General features: G+C 40.0%; 1 protein-coding gene across 1 annotated transcript in view; it reads right to left on the bottom strand.

Moving 5' to 3' along the window:
- MYO1E (myosin IE) overlaps nt 1–20,110 on the bottom strand; it is a 200,620-nt gene that overhangs the window by 164,466 nt on the left and 16,044 nt on the right. The window lies entirely within an intron of this gene.

Below are 20,110 nucleotides of genomic sequence, written 5' to 3' on the forward strand. Positions count from 1 at the left end.
ATAAGTGCATCTGTCCTATCTTTATGGGAATGATGTAGAACAGGGGTCAGCAAACTACAGCCTGTGGGTCAAATGGCCCACTGCTTGTTTTTGTAAATAAAGTTTTATTGGAACACAGCCACACACATTCATGTATGTATTCTCTATGGCTGATTTCATTACAATGGCAGAGCTGAGAAGCTGTGACAGAGGCTGTATGGTCCACTAAGATATTTACTAGCTGGCTCTTTACAGAAGTTTGTTGACTGATGTAGAAGGACAAATTGAAGAAAATGCCAAAAGGTATGAGTGCATCCTTGCATAGTCCACCGTTGTGTTCACTATATTGTGGAAGCACTGTGAGGAGACTGAAATATCTGGAGAAGTGCCAAGTCTTTTACATCACAACACCTTTCTTTTCATACTCCAATCTACAACTAACAGAAGCACATTCTTGAGCTAAAGGAAGAACACTGATATGCGTAATTAGAGGTCAGCAACATGTCAGAACGTTTTAGAACCCAGTAATTGCCCCATGTTTTAGGAAGAGATGGAGGAGGTGGTACAATATATACAAATGGCAAGAAAAAGATGGAACAGACTTCCTCTTCGTTGGATCGCAATCAATTTGATTGTCAATGTCAGCACCAAATTGTTTCTCAATGGGAAACTGTAGAGACACATCATTCCCCTATCCCCTAAACACTGAACTGAAAAGAAATTTGAGTCCCAAATTATCAACACATCGTATTTTCCACAATTTGAAATTTATTTAGATTGTCAATAGCACATCCCTAAAAAATTTAAATAATCCTGTTAGAGCTATACCTGGTGGTCATTTTCATCTTGATGAGTTATTTTAATCCAACTGCTTTTCTCTTTACATGTCGCTAGTTCCAGATTTACAACTCTATAATTTTACAGCCTGATTTCACTAGTTGCAGCTCCATTTTATTACTGAAGGATAGGGGTGATGCTCAAAAGAGGTGGAAGGAAATACAAAGACTAATTTTAAAGTAAGGATAAAACAGGGCTAATTCACATGGAACGAAGCTAAGAGCTCTCTTTCTTAGCCTAGAATCTAAGCCCTTGATAAAAAACTGACTTATGAATACAAATTAATTTAAAATAAAAAGTGCCCAACAATTTTGCGGTACTTAAGCTTTTACCTCCTTTACCATTTTGAGCCCTCAAACAACCCTGTGACTGGAAGTAGACATTATTTCCATTTTGCAGATGAGGAACTGTGTTCTCAGAGAGGTTAAATCAACTGCCTCAAAGTCACGGGTAAAGAATTCAAAGTCTCCTAATTGCTTCTACTTCTGCTGTGAGACAGAGTGTGTGATAGGATTACAATGTCCAAGAATGCAGCTAATTTAGTGGAAAGGAATTCTGGGCTTTTCTATAGCTCTTACAAACACATTTACCTTCTCAAAATTAAAAGTAAACTCAAGGGGTTTCCCTGGTGGCGCAGTGGTTAAGACTCCGCGCTCCCAATATAGGGGGCCCGGGTTCGATCCCTGGTCAGGGAACTAGATCCCACATGCATGCCGCAACTAAGAGTTCACATGCCACAACTAAGGAGCCCGCAAGCCACAACTAAGGAGCCCACCTGCTGCAACTAAGACCCAGCACAACCAAATAAATAAATTTGGGGGAAAAAAAAAAGTAAACTCAATATTCCCATTATGACTCACACGCTGATCCAGGACTGCCATTATTTGGTCGTCACTGGGGAGGTGATGTTCATCCTCATTAGGATACAGATGGACCTGAACGGCATCAGTAGCCTAGTTACAGGTATTTCAACTGTAGTATTACAACTACTAGTTGTAGTAGTCCCTGTCCTGTAAATCCACAGCAGAATTGTCATTAACCTGTCTAATGATAAAGCCACATAAACTAAACTTCCCCATCACTTATGTTACCACAGAATGGAAGAGATTTCAGGAATTGACTTTGTTGGCATTCTACTGAATGCAGCCAATTTGATTATCAAGAGTAGCTCCATATTATTCTTTAATCGGGTATTTCCCATTATGTAGACAAACCTAACCATATCTCTCTACCCACCTCAGTTGTACCCTAAAAAGGAGCTAAGCTGGGCAGAGATATGAGTCCCCAATTCTTCCTCCCTTTCCATGATGACTTGGTGGTCTTATTTATCTGGACTGGCCATACGTACTGACCTCAACAACCTAAGTACAATCTACAAAGAAATGTCACATTTCTTTCAAATTCCGAAATCCTCTTTTCCTAATTCCACACCTTGCCTTACAAGTTTCTGCTTTAACGACCCAGTTGCATCACTATCTCCTTTCTAATATAACGCATCCATGTACCAATTTTCTACACTAAGACTTCCTGCTACCACCTCCACCCCACCACACACATTAGACCAACTGCCCATTGGTGGCGTGTCCTTCTTCCTCTGAGCAATCTGGTTTCCCACTTCCTTCTAGAGGTACTCTCTTCTTGCCTTAATGTCAGCCTCTAGTTTTCTTACTTTTTTTTTTCTTTATTCCTATAATGTTAGTAGCTGAAAGCTGAACCACGAGAATGAGTTCAATAAATACCTTTTGAGCTTCCACTGTGTATCTAAGTAAACACTTTGGAACCAGTATATCCTCATAGGAAAGGGCTATTTTTTCTTCCTCCAAAACCCCCTGGATATATGCCTAAGGTAATGGGGAAGAGTATAAAAGGTAAGAGACTTCCTGACTCAAGAGATCAATTCTGTATAGTGGAGAATATAAAATATAAAGACTCTCTTGTCCTCAAAATTTTTGTGAGCTTACGAGCAGTTACTTTTTAGTTACTTGTAATTATCCTCCAGTAAGTCCAAAATGTTATCTTATTTTCATAACTCTGTACTAGTTTATGCCCATGGTGAGCATGTAAATTGGTAAAACCTTTCTGGAAGTCAATTATGGAGCTTCTAAAAAAAGTGTCATAGGCATGACTCGAAAAGTGTCAAATCCTGCCTCATAGAATCTATTTGACAGGAATACTAGCAGAAGTGTTTAACAAAAATGGAAATTATCTAAATGTCCACCAATACTGGGTATCTCTGAGGAGCAGAGAACAGCAGCAACAAGGGGACAAAGTGGTGGCTGATGGTGACATCCAAGACACAACACAAGAGGTGCTAGGATGGAGAAAGGATGCCCTCAGTCCATCCACATCATAAGTAAACGACAACCATGTAATAACTGGAGTCCGGTGAGATCTTCCCTATACTTTTCGGCCTTTGAAAACCAACCAATCAGAAAAAACTACACAAAATGCAACTGACTGTGTGAATTGCTTATTCTTGCAGCTGCTCCCAGAATGTCTTTTCTACTTGGTTTCCCCATTTACGCCATTCATTCATTTATTCAGTCAACAAACTCAGCTCCTACTCTACACCAGGCGCTACACTAAGTTCTGGAGAAAAAAGTGGTAAACAAGACAGACCCTCTGCCTCCCTCGGGCCCATAGTGTGGCAGGACTGTAACACCCAAATGGACGCCGGGGGCAAGGGGACCTCAACATACCCTGACACTGCTCCCTTCTGTTAGTTCCTCTTGCCCATTCTCATGATGGACAATATCATTTCAAATTAGAATAAGTAATCAATGTCTCAGAGCCAAACCAACATCAATAGAATGCTTTGTTCTTCAAAGTATGACATTTTAGATGATTTCTGAGATGCAATAGGAAACTGCTACCAAATGTCAACGTTTTCCATTATGGTAATGGCATTTTTTTTCCATTGGTCACAAAGTGGCAGAAGCTGCTACAGGCCCAAAGCAGAATCAGATGGTAGCAATAAAAACGCCACCAACTTCATCCAAATATTCTCCAAAGCCTGTTGCGTCTCTGTGAGTTGACTAGACAGAAGTCACTTCACAGAGGCAGCAGCCCTTCTCATCACACTGCGAGGCCTTTCGGCCCAGTTGGCAGGGTCAAAAATAGTAGGGCATCTGAGAGAAACTTGCCAACTCTTTAACATTGACTATTAGAATTACTGACTTATCAGGTTGGCACAAATATCTCCATCACTTTGCTCCATCCACCCATACATATCATTTACGGGTGACACTTTCAGAAATCTGGAAGGAAATTAGTAAGCGGACAAAGGAAGCTTATTTGCAAAAAAAAAAACAAAAACAAAAAAAAACCACACATCCACCAACACTTCCTTGCTGTGAATATTGCTGAGGAAGTCTTAACACATTTATTAGTATAAAGACTTAACCATTTTTCATATCTCTTATAAGAAAAATGTAATACAGTCTAAGAGAATAGTCACAGCCAAATGGGTCAAAATATGAAAGGAAAAAAACAAAGGCATTCACACGGGACACAAGCCTACGCAGAATAATCTTTATTCATTCCTTGCATAGCTCATGGCTTTATACTTTCATTATTAAACAAAGTACAAATTTGATGTTAAAATTAAAAGAAGAAGATGTGGCACAACTTGGTGGTTGTTTGTACTCTTCTCAATGTGTACTGAGGGGGTAGACTGTCAAAGAGTTTGTTGAAATTATGGATACTTGAAACCATTTTCAGACACTTCACTGGTCAGCACAGGATGCTGCAGTTTGAGATGAGATCTGCCCAATACCACCAGAATACAAGATTTTAGGGATTGTGAAAGAAGCAAGTGATGATTCAGTGGCCACATCAGGAGAGCATGTTTTTTGCATCAACAGATCTGCATTGAATATGAATAATTAAAAACCCACTTGGTTCTGCAAGTGGGCTGCTTTTTTACTGCAGTCCCATGCACATGCCACATGATGATCAGGGCTGGAAAAGTAGACGACACCTGGCCAGGATTGCTTCCGAATCTCTTTGAAGTCCAGCACCTGTTTTTCCTGGCTACTTAGAGGCTAGGATGGACTTGCACTTAAAACTGTATTACACTCCATGCCCCAGAGAACAACCACTGCTCAACAACCTGAGTATTTATTTACTCATAAACTTTGGCAGGTACAATGGGGGAAAAAACTAATAAATTTGAATGACTCCCCTTGAGAATGGTGGGAGAAAACTTTCATCATTTGAAACTGTGCGTGCCCTTAATTTACGTGGAGGAATGCTACAAGTGCCATTTAGAATATATGCAGTGCTGTCTGCTCGCATGCTTCCAATGTCTTCTCAGGTGATAATCTCCTGGTTCTGTGGTGTGTAAATCTCTCTGCGGGCACAAAAGGATCAGTCTTGCAGTGACTCCTATTTGCTACTCCTCTTCCCAACTACACCCAGCAAATACCAAAAGCAAAAGAAAATCTTGAAGCTTTTTCCTGGATTAAAAAAAACAAAACAAAAAAACCCCAATGTTTACTTAGGTCTTTTTTTAAAAAATTTATTTATTTTTGGCTGCGTTGGGTCTTTGTTGCTGCACGCGGGCTTTCTCTAGTTGTGGCGAGCGGGGGCTACTCTCCGTTGCAGTGCGCGGGCTTCTCATTTCAGTGGCTTCTCTTGTTGCAGAGCATGGGCTCTAGGCACGTGGGCTTCAGTAGTTGTGGCACGTGGGCTCAGTAGTTGTGGCTCGCAGGCTTCTGTAGTTGTGGCGCACGGGCTTAGGTGCTCCACGGCATGTGGGATCTTCCCAGACCAGGGATCGAATCCATGTCCCCTGCACTGGCAGGCACCAGGGAAGTCCCTACTTATGTCCTTTTAAATCTAGACCTGGGAATGCCATGACAAATGTCTTTTATTATTAAAATATGTGTCTTTACTAGGACTTGAATTTTGGACACAGGTTTGGACCATCTGGAAAATTCTCTGGTACCTCCAGTAATTAATATAGCATATTCCTAAGAACACTCTTGTTTTAAAGCAAATCCATGCTTATAAAATCCTTACAATTATTAAATTTTTTACAGCTTACGATATACTTCCAGATACTTTGATTTGATTGTTATAACAACTCTAGGAAATGATTATTATGAATATTATGAACATTTCCACTTTACAGATGTGAAAACTGAGGAAATTCCTCTAAAATTACAAGAGCCAGGCTCCATACTACAAATTTCCACTGAATAGTTTTTAAGTGTAAACAAATCGAGTTTACTAGAGATATGAAAATAAAACAAAGGCAAGCAGTTATGATGAAACCAACTGTATTTGGCAAAGGGTTGTGTTATCCATATCTATAAATGGTGAGCTTGCTGATGATTTTTCTAAACATGAACATCCATCAAATACAATTTTTATAATATAAAGCACATGGTTTTATTCTGCTCTACTATTTCACATTTGGCAAAAAACAGAGCTTTAGCCTGCAGTACCAGACTTAAAAGAACATCAAACTACCATAATCTAAAATATCTTGCTCATAAAATTCTTAGAGAACAAGGTAAAACCTAAGCTTAGAAACATCTTCACTTAAGTAATGAGGCAAATAAATCACTTACACACACTCCTTCCATTTCCCCATCCGTGATGTGGGTAATGTGGTTAAATTACGCTGTTTTTTCCCTCCTACTCAACAGAGAAATGTCACCCAAGAGTGTAAATTAATCAAACAAAATCCTTCTAAAGTAAGTACGGCTTTGTGGTATTTGCAGATTCAGCTACTAGGTGTAGCTAAAGCGGCCTCATAGCAACAATTGCATTGTGAGGCAAAGCAAATGGAATGAAGTTTGAAAAAAAAAAAAATTAATAGATGATTTAGGAGTTTGGTAGCCTCTTCTATTTACATCCGAATTTCTGTTTTCACTAACAGGGATATTTTACAGCAGCCACGTAAACTAGGTCAGTGTTGAAACTTTCCTTTTGCTTCAAAGAGGAGTTGAAATGTACTCGGCACACAGTACATTCCTGACTCCCAGATCTGGGCCAAGCAAACTTTTCCAACCTGTCCGTCAGCGAGAGGACTGTATTATCAATCCATGAAGGCACATTGTCTGCTGAATTATGAAGTGGGAACTGGGAAACAGAAAATTGTTTCCTCTGTGTTTTCAGAACCCCTCCCCCTAAGCTCATTCCATAAAACACTGAGCCAACTCTGCTCCCCAAGTTGTGCTCAGCTCCCACCTGGCCTGCTGACCAGGAAAAGACAGTAGGGGAGTTTCAACCCCCTCTAACCTGTAATCACTTCCCACTGGTAGGAGGGGCAAGGTCCCCCAAAACCCTGTGGCTCCAAATTTAGGATGCCAGGGGAAAAACCATGCAAGAGGACCAAAGCCAGGAGTGAAGCTATGAAAATCTCATCAACATTTTTATTCCAGTTATCCTATTATTCAGCTCTGTTCGGTTCTCCTTTATACTGTCTCTCTGTTGAAACTGTCACTATGTTCATCCGTTCTCCTCTGTGGGGTGATCATCTTTATGATTGTTACCTTGAACTCTTAATTGGGTAGACTGCTTATCTCCACTTCTGTACAGTTCCTTTTCTGAGGTGTCGTCTTGTCTCCTTGTTTGAAACATATTGCTGTCTCCTCATTTTGCCCAGTTCTCGGTATTATTTCTCTGTGGTAGGTCAGTCAGCTGTGTTTCCTGATCTTGGAGAAGTGGCCTTATGTAGGAGACCTCCTCTGGGGCCCAGCAGCACACTCTCCTCTGGTCACCAGAGCCATATGCACTTGGGGTGCTCCCTACTTGGACTGTGTGGGTCCTTCTGTTGTAGCAGAGCAACTACTGTGGGTGCACTGTTGGCAGGGCTGGCCCCTGGCCAGCTGGCTGCAAGGCCCTGGGATATGATCGCGTGGGGGTGGGGGGGCCCTCAGGGCAACAACCACATTTTAAAATAGACAGTTAAATAATAAGGACAGCACCCTATTTTTAAAATGTCAATGACATTATATACATCTTGAACTAGCAATAATGAGTATTACACTCAACTTCCATTTTATCGCTCCTTGCTAGACTGAAATCTTTCAAGGTCTTCCTCTCCAGTGGGTCTAATGAGCGGTTGTGAATTAACTGTGCTCCAAAGTAGATTTTATGTGTAATAAGAGACATTTGTTCCCCTGTGACTGATTCCCTAACCAAATGTTCAATTGACTTTCTGGTTCCCAAGTGGAGCCAGAGATAGAAAGTAACTTGGTTACTTGAGGTGGAAAATCTTTGACAAGACCCATTCTGTGCTGTGGATATTTCTCAAGTTGTCCAGCCTTCCTTTGACCTCCAGGCCAACGCCTCTCCCAGCAGACACTGAAGGGTGGGTCTAGGGACTTTAGGCTCCCTTCCCAGGCGTTCCTTATTTTGATTCATCTATTTTTCTCTTTGGCTCTCCAGGCAACTTCCTGGTCAATGTCCAGGGGTTTTTTTTCCCCCCTAAATATGTTCACCTGGGCAAAGCTGCAATTTGAATATAGAGCAACCAAAATCAAAATATGCATAATGGAATTCAGTGTATGGAACTTACATTAGTTGAGTGGGAATAAATGTACTTGGACTTGCAAAGAATCTTTCTTCAAAGGAAAAAGAGGTCATTGTTGTATTCTTCGGAATGAGGAGAGCTCCAAACTCAGCGCCAAGGATACACAGAGGTGAGCACAAAAGCCTGAGGTGCAAGGCGGAAGTACAGGGGTAGGTGGACAGGGCAAAGCTGAAAGGTGAAAAAGGAGGCTTTCCCTGTCTTCACACCTCACTCATCAAAGGCCTTCTCTATTAAGAATTTTTAAAAATCTAGCCTAACATTAAAATTAAGGAAAGCAAATCTCTCACATGAAACCTGTTTCAGTGAGGTGTTCCCTGAAATGCTATGTTCTTATTACATTTTCTCTAGATAGTTTAATTTCTGTGGACCTTTGGAGGGAAGAGGAAAATTGCCAAGATGGGAAAAGGTCAGGCTTGGGGTGGGTCTCTATGACCTCAACTCAATGCCTTTTTACTGTGTTGCATCAAATGACAGAGTGAATTTCATACTTACAATCATCTTTGTAAATAACTGTCCTTTTCCTACTTCTTCTTCTAATTTACTTGGATATTTTAAGTTAAAATTAAAACTAACTTTATGATATTTAATTTTTATTTGGGGATAAAAATCAAGGAGGTATTTCAGAAAAGTCTTAAAAGAACATATTTAGATTCAATAAATACAAGCAGCCCTGAGAGTAGCCAGTTAATAGGCAAGAAGAATCAACGGACACTAAAGGACCAAGAACACAAACTGGCATGTCACTTTTATCAATTCATTTATTTTCATATTGAAGAGCTATGACCACAGCTTGCAAAATAATTTGAAGCAATTTATTTGGGGGAAAAAAAGAAATTTCTAAAATGCCTAACTTTTTGTGAAGAAAAGAAGGAAAATCAAGAAAACAGAGGCCTGACTGTACTACCAAGGCAATCTACAGATTCAATGCAATCCCTGTCAAAATACTACTGGCATTTTTCACAGAGCTAAAACAAATAATTTTAAAATTTGCATGGAAACCCAAAAGATTCTGAATAGCCAAAGTAATCTTGAGAAAGAAGAGCAGAGTTGGGGGTATCATGCTCCCTGACTTCAGACTATATTACAAAGCTACAGTAATCAAGACAGTACGGTACTGGCACAAAAACAGAAACACAGATCAATGGAACAGGATAGAAAGCCCAGAGATAAACCCACACACATATGGTCACCTTATCTTTGATAAAGGAGGCAAGAATATACAATGGAGAAAAGACAGTCTCTTCAATAAGTGGTGCTGGGAAAACTGGACAGCTACATGTAAAAGTATAAAATTAGAACATTTTCTCACACCATATACAAAAATAAACTCAAAATGGATTAAAGGCCTAAATGTAAGAACAGAAAATATAAAACTCCTAGAAGAAATCACAGGCAGAACACTCTTTGACATAAATCATAGAAATTTTTTTTGGATCTGTCTCCTAAGGCAAAGGAAACAAAAGCAAAAATAAACAAATGGACTTGAGGACATGGGAAGGGGGAAGGGGGAAGGGTAAGCTGGGACGAAGTGAGAGAGTAGCATGGACATATATACACTACCAAATGTAAAACAGACAGCTAGTGGGAAGCAGCCGCATAGCACAGGGAGATCAGCTTGGTGCTTTGTGTCCAACTAGAGGGGTGGGATAGGGAGGGTGGGAGGGAGACGCAAGAGGGAGGACATATGGGGATATATGTATATGTATAGCTGAGTCACTTTGTTATACAGCAGAAACTAACACACCATTTTAAAGCAATTATACTCCAATAAAGATGTTAAAAAAAAGATTAAAAAAAATAAACAAATGGGACCTAATTAAACTTAAAAGCTTTTGCACAGCAAAAAAAAAAAAAAACTGTCAACAAAATGCAAAGACATCCTACTGAATAGGAGGAAAAAATATTGGGTTGGCCAAAAAGTTCTTTTGGGTTTTTCCATAACAGTTTACAGAAAAACCCAAAAGGACTTCTTGGCCAACCCAATATTTGCAAATGATATGATCAATAAGGGGTTAATATCCAAAATATAAACAGCTCATACAACTCAATAGCAAAAGAGCAAACAACCTGATTAAAAAATGGGAAGACCTGAATAGACATTTTTCCAAAGAAGATATACAGATGGCCAACAGGCACATGAAAAGATGCTCAACATTGCTAATCATCAGAGAAATGCAAATTAAAACCACAATGAGCTATCACTGCACACCTGTCAGAATGGCTATCATCACAAAGACCACAAATAACAAATGTTGGAGAGGATGTGGAGAAAAAGGAACCCTAGTACACTGTTGGTGGGAATGTAAATTGGTGCAGCCACTATGGAAAACAGTACAGAGGGTCCTCAAAAAACAAAAAATAGTACGGAGGGTCCTCAAAAAAACAGAACTACCACATGATCCAGTAATTCTACGCCTGGGTATTTATCCCAAGAAAATGAAAACATTAATTCAAAAAGATATATGCACCCCGATGTTCAGACAGCATTACTTACAATAGCCAAGATATGGAAACAACCCAAGTGTCCATCAACAAATAAATAGGGACTTCCCTGGTGGCTCAGTGGTTAAGAATCTGCCTGCCAATGCAGGGGACACGGGTTCGAGTCCTGGTCCGGGAAGATCCCACATGCCACAGAGCAACCAAGACCGTGCGCCACAACTACTAAGCCTGCACCCTAGAGCCCATGCGCCACAACTACTGAGTCCACATGCCACAACTACTGAAGCCTGTGCACCTGGAGCCCGTGCTCCACAACAAGAGAAGCCACTGCTATGAGAAGCCCGCGCACTGCAACAAACAGTAGCCCCCACTCGCCGCAACTAGAGAAAGCCTGCGCGCAGCAACAAAGACCCAACGCAGCCAAAAATAAACAAATAAAATAAATTTAGAAAAAAAAAGATAAAGAAGATGTGGTATATACATGGAATACTGCTCAGCCGTAAAAAAAGAATAAAATGTGTTCATTTTCAACAACACAGATGGACCTGGAGGGTATCATCCTTAGTGAAATAAATCAGAGAAAGACAAATACTGTATGTTATCACTTATATGTGGAATCTAAAAAATAAAACAAATGAATGAATATAACAAAACAGACTCACAGACACAGAGAACAAACTACTGGTTACCAGTGGAGAGAGGGAAGGGGGAGGGGCAAGTTAGGGGTAGGGGTCCAAGAGATACAAATTACTATGTATAAAATAAGCAAGCTACCAGGATACATTGTACAGACAGGGAATATAGCCAATGCTTTACAGTAACTTCAAATGGAGTATAATCTATAAAAATTTTGAATCACTATTTTGTACACCTGAAACTAATATTATATTGTAAATCAACTATACCTCAATTAAATATTTTTTAATTCAAAAATTAAAAATAGGGCTTCCCTGGTGGCGCAGTGGTTGAGAATCTGCCTGCCAACGCAGGGCACACGGGTTCGAGCCCTAGTCTGGGAAGATCCCACATGCCGCGGAGCAACTAGGCCCGTGAGCCACAACTACTGAGCCTGCGCGTCTGGAGCCTGTGCTCCGCAACAAGAGAGGCCGCGATAGTGAGAGGCCCGCGCACCGCGATGAAGAGTGGCCCCCGCTTGCTGCAACTAGAGAAAGCCCTTGCACAGAAACGAAGACCCAACACAGCCAAAAATAAATGAATAAATAAATAAATAATATAAATAAAGGAATTCCTTTAAAAAAAAATTAAAAATAAAAAAATTTTTTAAAAGGCTTAATTAATCAAGTGGACAGAAGAGTCACTTCTCCCCCATGGAGAGAGGAGTTTAGAAGCCACAGTGTATTATTAAATGTGTTTTAGCCTATTGGAAGCGCTGTCCCTAAAGCAGTCAGGGAGTGGTGCACGGAATCACTGATCAAAAATGCAGTATTTATTTGGACTTGAAAAAAACCCTAAGCAAAGCATAGAACTTTGCAAAAGAAAAGTAACATATGAAAGCAAAAGTAAACAGAACTAGATTTGACCCTCAGCATACACTATGTAGTCTCCCTGGGCCCCAGCTTTCTCTTCTGAACAACCGAAACAACAGAATCTCCTTCAGTTGACAAATGTAAGGGTGTGCTTTTTTTCAATTTTACAGGATTATAGTTGGTCAACAATGTTGTGTTAGTTTCAGGCGTACAGTAAAGTGATTCAATTATACATATATTCATTCTTTTTCAGATTCTTTGCTCACATAAAATGTGAGGTTAAAGAAGATAATCCACACAGAACCCCTGGTGGGCACAGGCACTCCCTCACTTACTGCTAATTCCCACTCTTCCTGAGAGGGGCACAATTCTGACTTCACATAGTCAAGAACAACCTTTCTTACAGGTGCACCAAACTGTGCCCTTAAATACGTAAAGCATCAGGCCACTCTAACCTGTTTTCTCACCTAAAAGATGGTAGGCGTGATCTAGATGTCTCCAAAGTCTCTTCCACCTCAAAAATTCTAAACTGGATGGCATTTATATTCATGAGCAAAATGTCTCTAGTTTTCTTTAGTGCCATCCTTGTCCAGCGTTTTTAATTGAGATGTATTAACCCCACAGAAGAAAATTCAGAATCGTTTTCTCTGCTCTGAAGCTTTTTTGGAAAAACTGTGTATCCTTTAAAAGTGTAACAGAACTCACCAGTTAAACCAACTTGACATCTAAATTCACTTCAGTATAGACCCACAGTATAGAAATATACCCAAGGATAGAACCAAAGATCCTAAATAAAATATAAGTTCCAGGAATTCCTAGTCGTTTCTATTTTAGGAAGTCTCTAATTGTTATTTTCTCCTCCCCTTAATTTTCCCAGTAATAACAAACAGGTTGTCTGTTTCGTGGACCAAATTTTATTTTTAATACATACATAGTTTTTGTAATGATTTCCTAACCTTTCCTTTTTTATTTTTAAATTCCTGAAATACATCCCAGCATTTAATCAATGATGTTTAAAATATATTTTCTATCCCTTATATTATAACATTATATTATATTAGCTTCAGGTGCACAACATAGTGATTCAGTATTTTTATAGATTATATTCTCCTAGTCTTTTATTTAAAAAGAAAATCAACATTCAAAAAAATCTCACATCTACTTATTTCATGGCAGCAGAATATAATGTAAAAATACAAAGATGAAAAAAGTAATTTTTTAGGTACACAGAATACTTATTCCATGTACATGAAACTCTTGATTCCACCAGTTAGAACCCAATTGTTCAAGCATTAATCTTTAGCTTTTATTCTTAATATCAGAAAACAGGATTGCCGTTAACTACTTTTTGTATTCCCTGCGATACAAGATATCGAGGAAAAACAGGGAAAGGCAAATAGAGAGGTACCAGGAATGGGACATTATTAATTATTAATAATGGGACGCTATTTTCCCATTTCCTCACTTGGGGAATGGAGGGGTATTTAGCCTGTAGATGCTAAGAACAGATAGCGCATTCACCAAGTACCAGAATCCCAAGGCTTTCTATGTGTTATTCATGGTTCAGACAAATATCTGGATTAAAGAGTGATCTTACAGCTTCCTCTGCTCTCACATAAAACTTCCTTTAAGGCCAAGACAACAATCTTGGGGTAGAAGGACCAGGTTTTTTCCAACAATGGCACTGTTTATTTTCTGGAAGTCTCTCAAATGTAGCTAAAACACATGGAGTTAGTACCTCCTAACACATCTGAATATCACTTTATAGTTTGCAAAACACTTTTATATAAGTTAGTTCTCAGAATTATTTGATTCCTGGAGTCACTCTTTTTTCCTACTGAGATTCTTAGCAAAAGCCTGGCTCCCACTTCTGAATCCCTCATTCTGCTAAGCAGAGTTACAACACTTCTCTCTCCTCTTTTCACTTTTAACTGTGCCTTCTAGACCTTTAAGAAGAGAAGGTGCATCACTGAACATCTGGCCACTCTCAGGGATCTATTGAGAAGTACACTGCAGGGTGTGTCCTGTTACCAATACATCTGGTGCAGCTTCTTCTGCCCCTTCTGCACCCATGGGCCACACATCTGCCATGAGTCTTCAGAATGATAACCTCGTGGTCCAAGTCCCTCTATTCATGAAGAAACGGAACTAGGAAAAGAGTATACTAGGACATTGGTGGGGGGTATTTTCACTTTTTTTTAACCAAGAAAATGTACATTCATTAAAAAAAGGGAATGAACCAAATGCCACAATCCCTACATACTCAAGTAAATGAGATTCTTATTTTAATTCTGTGGGTTGTGACATGGTAGCCATTAAATTATAAGAAAAAATATGAAAAAAAATGATTAATATTTTCAAAAAACAAGGTTATAGAAAAGATCCCATTCAAATTAGGAGCAAAAGTTATAAAATACCAGTAATATGCTTCATAAAAAATGTGAAAGAACCATGTATGAAAAAACGCAGGATTTATTGAAGGTCCCAAAAGAAGAACTGATGGAGATGGTCACTATGTTTGTAGATAAAAAGACACGGCTGTAAAAATGTTCACCTTCCCAAATTGCTCCATAGAGCCTATAAAACTGCTATCTAAATTCTAAAGAGATTCTCTTTTGGAAATTTGACGTGTTGATCCTAAATTTTATCTGAAAGAGTAACTGAAGATGAATTGCCAAGAACTCATTTAAGAAGGAATATAATTAGGGAAGTCTTGCCCAAACAAATATAAAAACATATTCTAAAACTAGAGTAATTACACAGTCTAGTATTGGTAACTGGTTCAAGAACAGAGAAAAGCATCAAAGGAACAGAAGATGCCAGAAACAAATCACGCATGTGAATTTAACATAGGATAGAGGTGGCACTGTGGAACAGAGCATGAAGATCGCATTACGTAACAAATTTTTAGAACCATTATATACCCATTTGGAAAAAGTTACATGGTGCCATCCCTCACACCAGAGAAATAAATTTCAGATGATACAAGGAGCTCAACTTTGAAAATACAGAAACATTCTAGAGAAAATATGCATATGATTATATAATTTGGGGGTAAGAAAGACAATCTAGTAAAGAACTCCCCCCTCCCCACAAAAAAGACCCAGTGCTGATGAGACCAGACCCCCAGCATTTTCCACAGAGCTGTAGATCAGCTACTGGGAAAGTGTAATCACCTGGAACCCTTGTGAAAACTAGATTCCTGAGCCTCATCCCAAACCTGCTGAATCATCTCTCCAGGTGGATGTGATACACCCCGCCCCCCCACCATGTGTCTGAGGCCTCTGGTCTAGGGTACAACACCAAAGCAGGGAGGAGGCAGAAGGATTCAGGTTACAAGGCATTCACCAGGCTACTACAGCCTCGCCATCCCTGAAGGCCCCCAGGTGCTGTGCACACAACCATTCCTCTTTTGTAAAGTCCCCTGGGGACTAGTCTTTTTTTTTTTTTTAACAGAAGTCAGCTTTATTAAACAAATCCCCCCCATCCCTCCCCCTTTCCCCACCAAAAAAAAAAAAAAAAAAACCCCAAACCTCTTAAGTTCAGTCGTTTGCTGCAGCATGGCAAAAATACATCCTGGTCAGTTTGCTTTAGATGTTGCACCAAATTATGGCATAATCATCAACTGAAGTATCTATCTACTCACAGTGGTTCTCAACACTGGCTGCTTTTAGAGTCACCCAGGAAGCCTTGAAAAGTAATACAGTGTGTTTGAGTCCCACCCCCAGGAACCCCGATTTCAACTGGTCTAGGATTGACATTTTTTAAAAAGCTCCACAGGTGCTTCTAAACTAGACTGAGATCACTGGCAATACCCAGAAACAACCCTGCTCTCAGGAGTTCCACACCTTAATGAGACACAGAATCCTGATTGTTCTAACACAAGGTAAACCATGCTGTATGAGATAAGAGCGTTCCAGACACTCTGGGATGAGGGGTAAGTCTGTCTGGGAAGGCTTGTTTAAGGGGATGGGATTTTGTTGAGACTAGACCTGGAAAGTTATCTAAGACCCAGGCATGGAGAGAGGGCACCCAGGCAGAGGAGGAAAAAAAGGATCATTAAAAACTTTATTTTGGTTAGCAACTAATTACTTCATTTCCCCCCATAACTTCTCATATGAACATCTAAATACATATACTATATATATACACTTATGTACACATACACACACGTATATACATATATATGCCTCCCTTATTTCTTGCAATTATTGATATAATCTTCCAACTAAGAAGATTTTGTCATGTGTACGAAATGGATATAATCATATGTTCATCATGCTTCTAGACAAGGCTGTGCTCCCTCCATCCGGCCCAGGGATAAGGCAGAAAAGGATGTCTTTCCCCCACCCCAGTAATGCAACAATCCGCTATGTACAAAAAGGTAAACTGAACTCACTCTATTCAGGAAATTCAAATGCAGTAAGCCTACTTGAAATTACCCAGCCAATTACTGAGGAGGGTGATGATATTTTGCCAAGAATTTTTCAAATAGGCAAGCTGCCCTGTCCAAATTCAACAAATACGTTATTAATTCACTTCATTCTGTGATCTCTCTTCTCTGCTATTCGTCCCTCCCCAAACCAGTAGATGTGAAAGTTTGAAGTTGGGCAGAGCAAGTAGAGACGTGTCTGTTTTCCTGAAACATCTCTAACCTTACTCAACTGATTGCAATTTGGATGTATTTCCTTAACAGGCAACGTGTAACTCAAAGACAATCTGTTAAGAGACTGGAGATAAATGGTATGGTTTCCCTAAATTTTAGTGAGCCAAGACTTGAACAAGTTTGTTAGAAAAATGCTAATGTACTAACTGTATTGGGGACAGTTGTCTCCAACTTTGGCGGGAGACAGGACAGTCAGGAGGAGGGGTATCTAGTGTAGAGCTTCAGCCTTGATAGGGTTCTGATACTTTACATACTCTCAGTGACTGGACTCAAAGCATGTTATAATGTTGTTGTTGGGTTTTTTTTTTTTTTTATTGAAGTATAGTTCATTTACAATATTGTGTTAGTTTCAGGTGTTACATATATATGTATATATCGACACCTTTTTTCCAATTCATTATTGTTTATTACAAGATATTGAATATAGTTCCCTGCACACAGAAAATCCTTGTTTATTTTATATATGGTAGTGTGCATCTGTTAATCCCATACTCCCAGTTTATCCCCCTGCAATGTTCTTATTAATACTCAATGTATCACCACTAGAAAAAGAGAATGAAAACTATTCCTATTTCCTTTTTAAAAAAATTAAATTGAAGTACAGAGAGTTAAATAATTTGTTCTACTCAGGGCCAGGAAACAACGAGGGGGGAAAACAACCTCTTTCCTGATCGCCAGGCAGGCTCCTGCCTCCCTCTCAGGGTGGAACAAATCCACTACTGGCTGAGGGGGCTCCTGAGTCACCTTCACACCCTCGCTGGAGGACACACTGAGTCATGGTGGCACTAACTAGCATCATACTTGTAGAAGAATGGAAATTGGAGTTCTAAGAACTAAGCAGAAGGAAAAGAAGGGAGATAAAATTCAAAAGGACAAAGTTTAAAGCATCCATCAGTCAACAAACCAAAGATGACAGAAAGAGAAACTAGGTGATACAGTCCCTGCCCCCAGGGACTACAGGCATTCCTGGGTGGGGGGAACCAACAATAATCCACAACCAACAATAATCCACAACCAACAATAATACTGATCCACAACCAACAATAATACTCAACACAAGTGCTATGGAAAAGCTGTGAATGACCAGGGAATGAGGAGGGCAGACAGGAACATGGAAAGGCCAAAGGGAAAGATGGTAAATTCTGAGGAGTATAAAGAAATATAAATCATTTCTGATCTCAAGGGGCTTCTAGTCTCTCTGGGCGGTATGACTCATACACACAGATAGCAATGCAAGATTACATATAAGTAAGCACCAAATAAATAACTCCAAGACATGGGCTAGGTTGTGAAGAAGGAATGATCTTAGTGAGCTAAATCAAAGGTTTTCCAGGAAATGAGACTTCATTTGGGCCTCAAAGGATTTTGATAAATGACAAGAAAGGGAAGTCCATTCACGGCAGATGGCCTGACCAAGGAGTGTATTCTAGCCAGGCTATAAAATATGGACATGAGAATTAGCTCATCATTCATTCATTCAATCAATCTTTATGAGCACCTACAGTATGCAGGCACTATGCTAGGAGCTAATAGTGCGGACCAGGCACTCTGGCTGCCCTTATCGAGTTTACATATTCCAGAAGGACTACTGGAAAATACGAGTTGGCCAGAGGCAGCCTGGAATAGATTTGAGACAGTACTGCATGTTGGGCTAAAGCCTATTCTCAGTAAGAGCTAGGAATTTTTGAGTAAGAGTGACAGGTGCAAAGCTGTGTTTACCAGGAGGGTGATTCTGGCAATGTTGTTTATGTAAATTACAGGGGAACAGTGAAGACCGCTTAAGAAACTCTTGTGACGGTCCCAGTGTAAGACAATGCAGATTCAAACTAGGGCGACAGCTGTGAAAAGGAAGGCAGAGCAGTGTGAAGACATACTTGCGGGGCTTGGGAACCAACAGGAATCTGGAAGGCAGAAGGACAACAGACAAGGACCCTGATGTCTCCAGCCTAGATGTCTGGGGGAATTCTAAAAGTAAAACCAGTTAGGAGGCGAAGGTTAGGCGTACTTTCTCCAGCCTCAGGATTGGAATGTTCTGGAGGCTGGGCTCTCTTCAACACTTTTCTCTTTTCGTGCTATTGATATTCCCCAGTCTGGATCTCTTTCTTTCTTCCCCAGCCTGATAAAATCTGCTCTCAGGCAGCTTTATTTTATTTTATTTTTTGAACTTTTGTATTTTATTTTATTTTACTTTTATACAGCAGGCTCTTTATTAGTCATCAATTTTATACACATCAGTGTAGCTTTAGAAGATTGGGTAGTCTAGTTCACAGTGACCTGTCCTTAACAGACAAATGCAGTAGTTCAGAGGGATCAGTAAGGGTAGAAACCTCGGCATCAATAGCACTCCGGAGGAGACATTCTGGGTGGAGAGTTTTCCAGGCATGCTGTAGACAACCACCATCCCCATGCATCTACTTCAGGACACTTGACTCCGGAACTGTCTAGGAGAAACCTTTCCCCCAATCCCACCCCTGAGCATTGCCCTGTCATTTTTGCTTCAGCAGGATAATTAGAGATGATTGACTACATTCCTGAAAGTTCAGGGAGTTTAACTGCATCCCTGTCCTTGGAAAATGATATCCTGGAGGACAACCATCAGAATTTCCCGGGGGGCGGGGGCGTGTTTAGAGTCATGTTACCTTGCTTGGGCTACAGTGTTCCCGTGCATTAAGTCCTTTGCAATCACCTAGAAATCTTGATAAAATACAGATTCAGAATCAGTAGGTTGGGAGGCGGAGGGTGCTGAAGTTCTGCAGGTCTAATAATATCCCAGGTGATGCCCATGCTGCCAGCTCACAGACTTACAACTTGAGTACGTGTCTAGGAATAGACAGCTCCCCTCCAAAGCAGATCTTAGATTCAGATGATCTTGAATTTAAATCCCTCCTCTGACACTTTTCAGATGGATGACCTTTAGCAGGTTACCTCACTCATGTATTGTTTCCCCTTCTGTAAGCCAAGAAAAATAATACCTACCTCAAAAGAGATACAAATGCTGGACGATCCAGAAGGGGTCCTCAACAACTATTAATCTCAATAGCAGATTCCCTTCTTTTCAATGGTGGGGTTAACTGTTAAATTCACAGAAGCATACCTACCCGCCCCCAAATGCTAAGGTCTCAGAAGGGAATTACTGAGAATGCAAAGCACAAA

This window comes from Balaenoptera borealis (assembly GCF_965194805.1).
Source record: "Balaenoptera borealis genome assembly, chromosome: 3".
Classification (NCBI taxonomy): domain Eukaryota; kingdom Metazoa; phylum Chordata; class Mammalia; order Artiodactyla; family Balaenopteridae; genus Balaenoptera; species Balaenoptera borealis.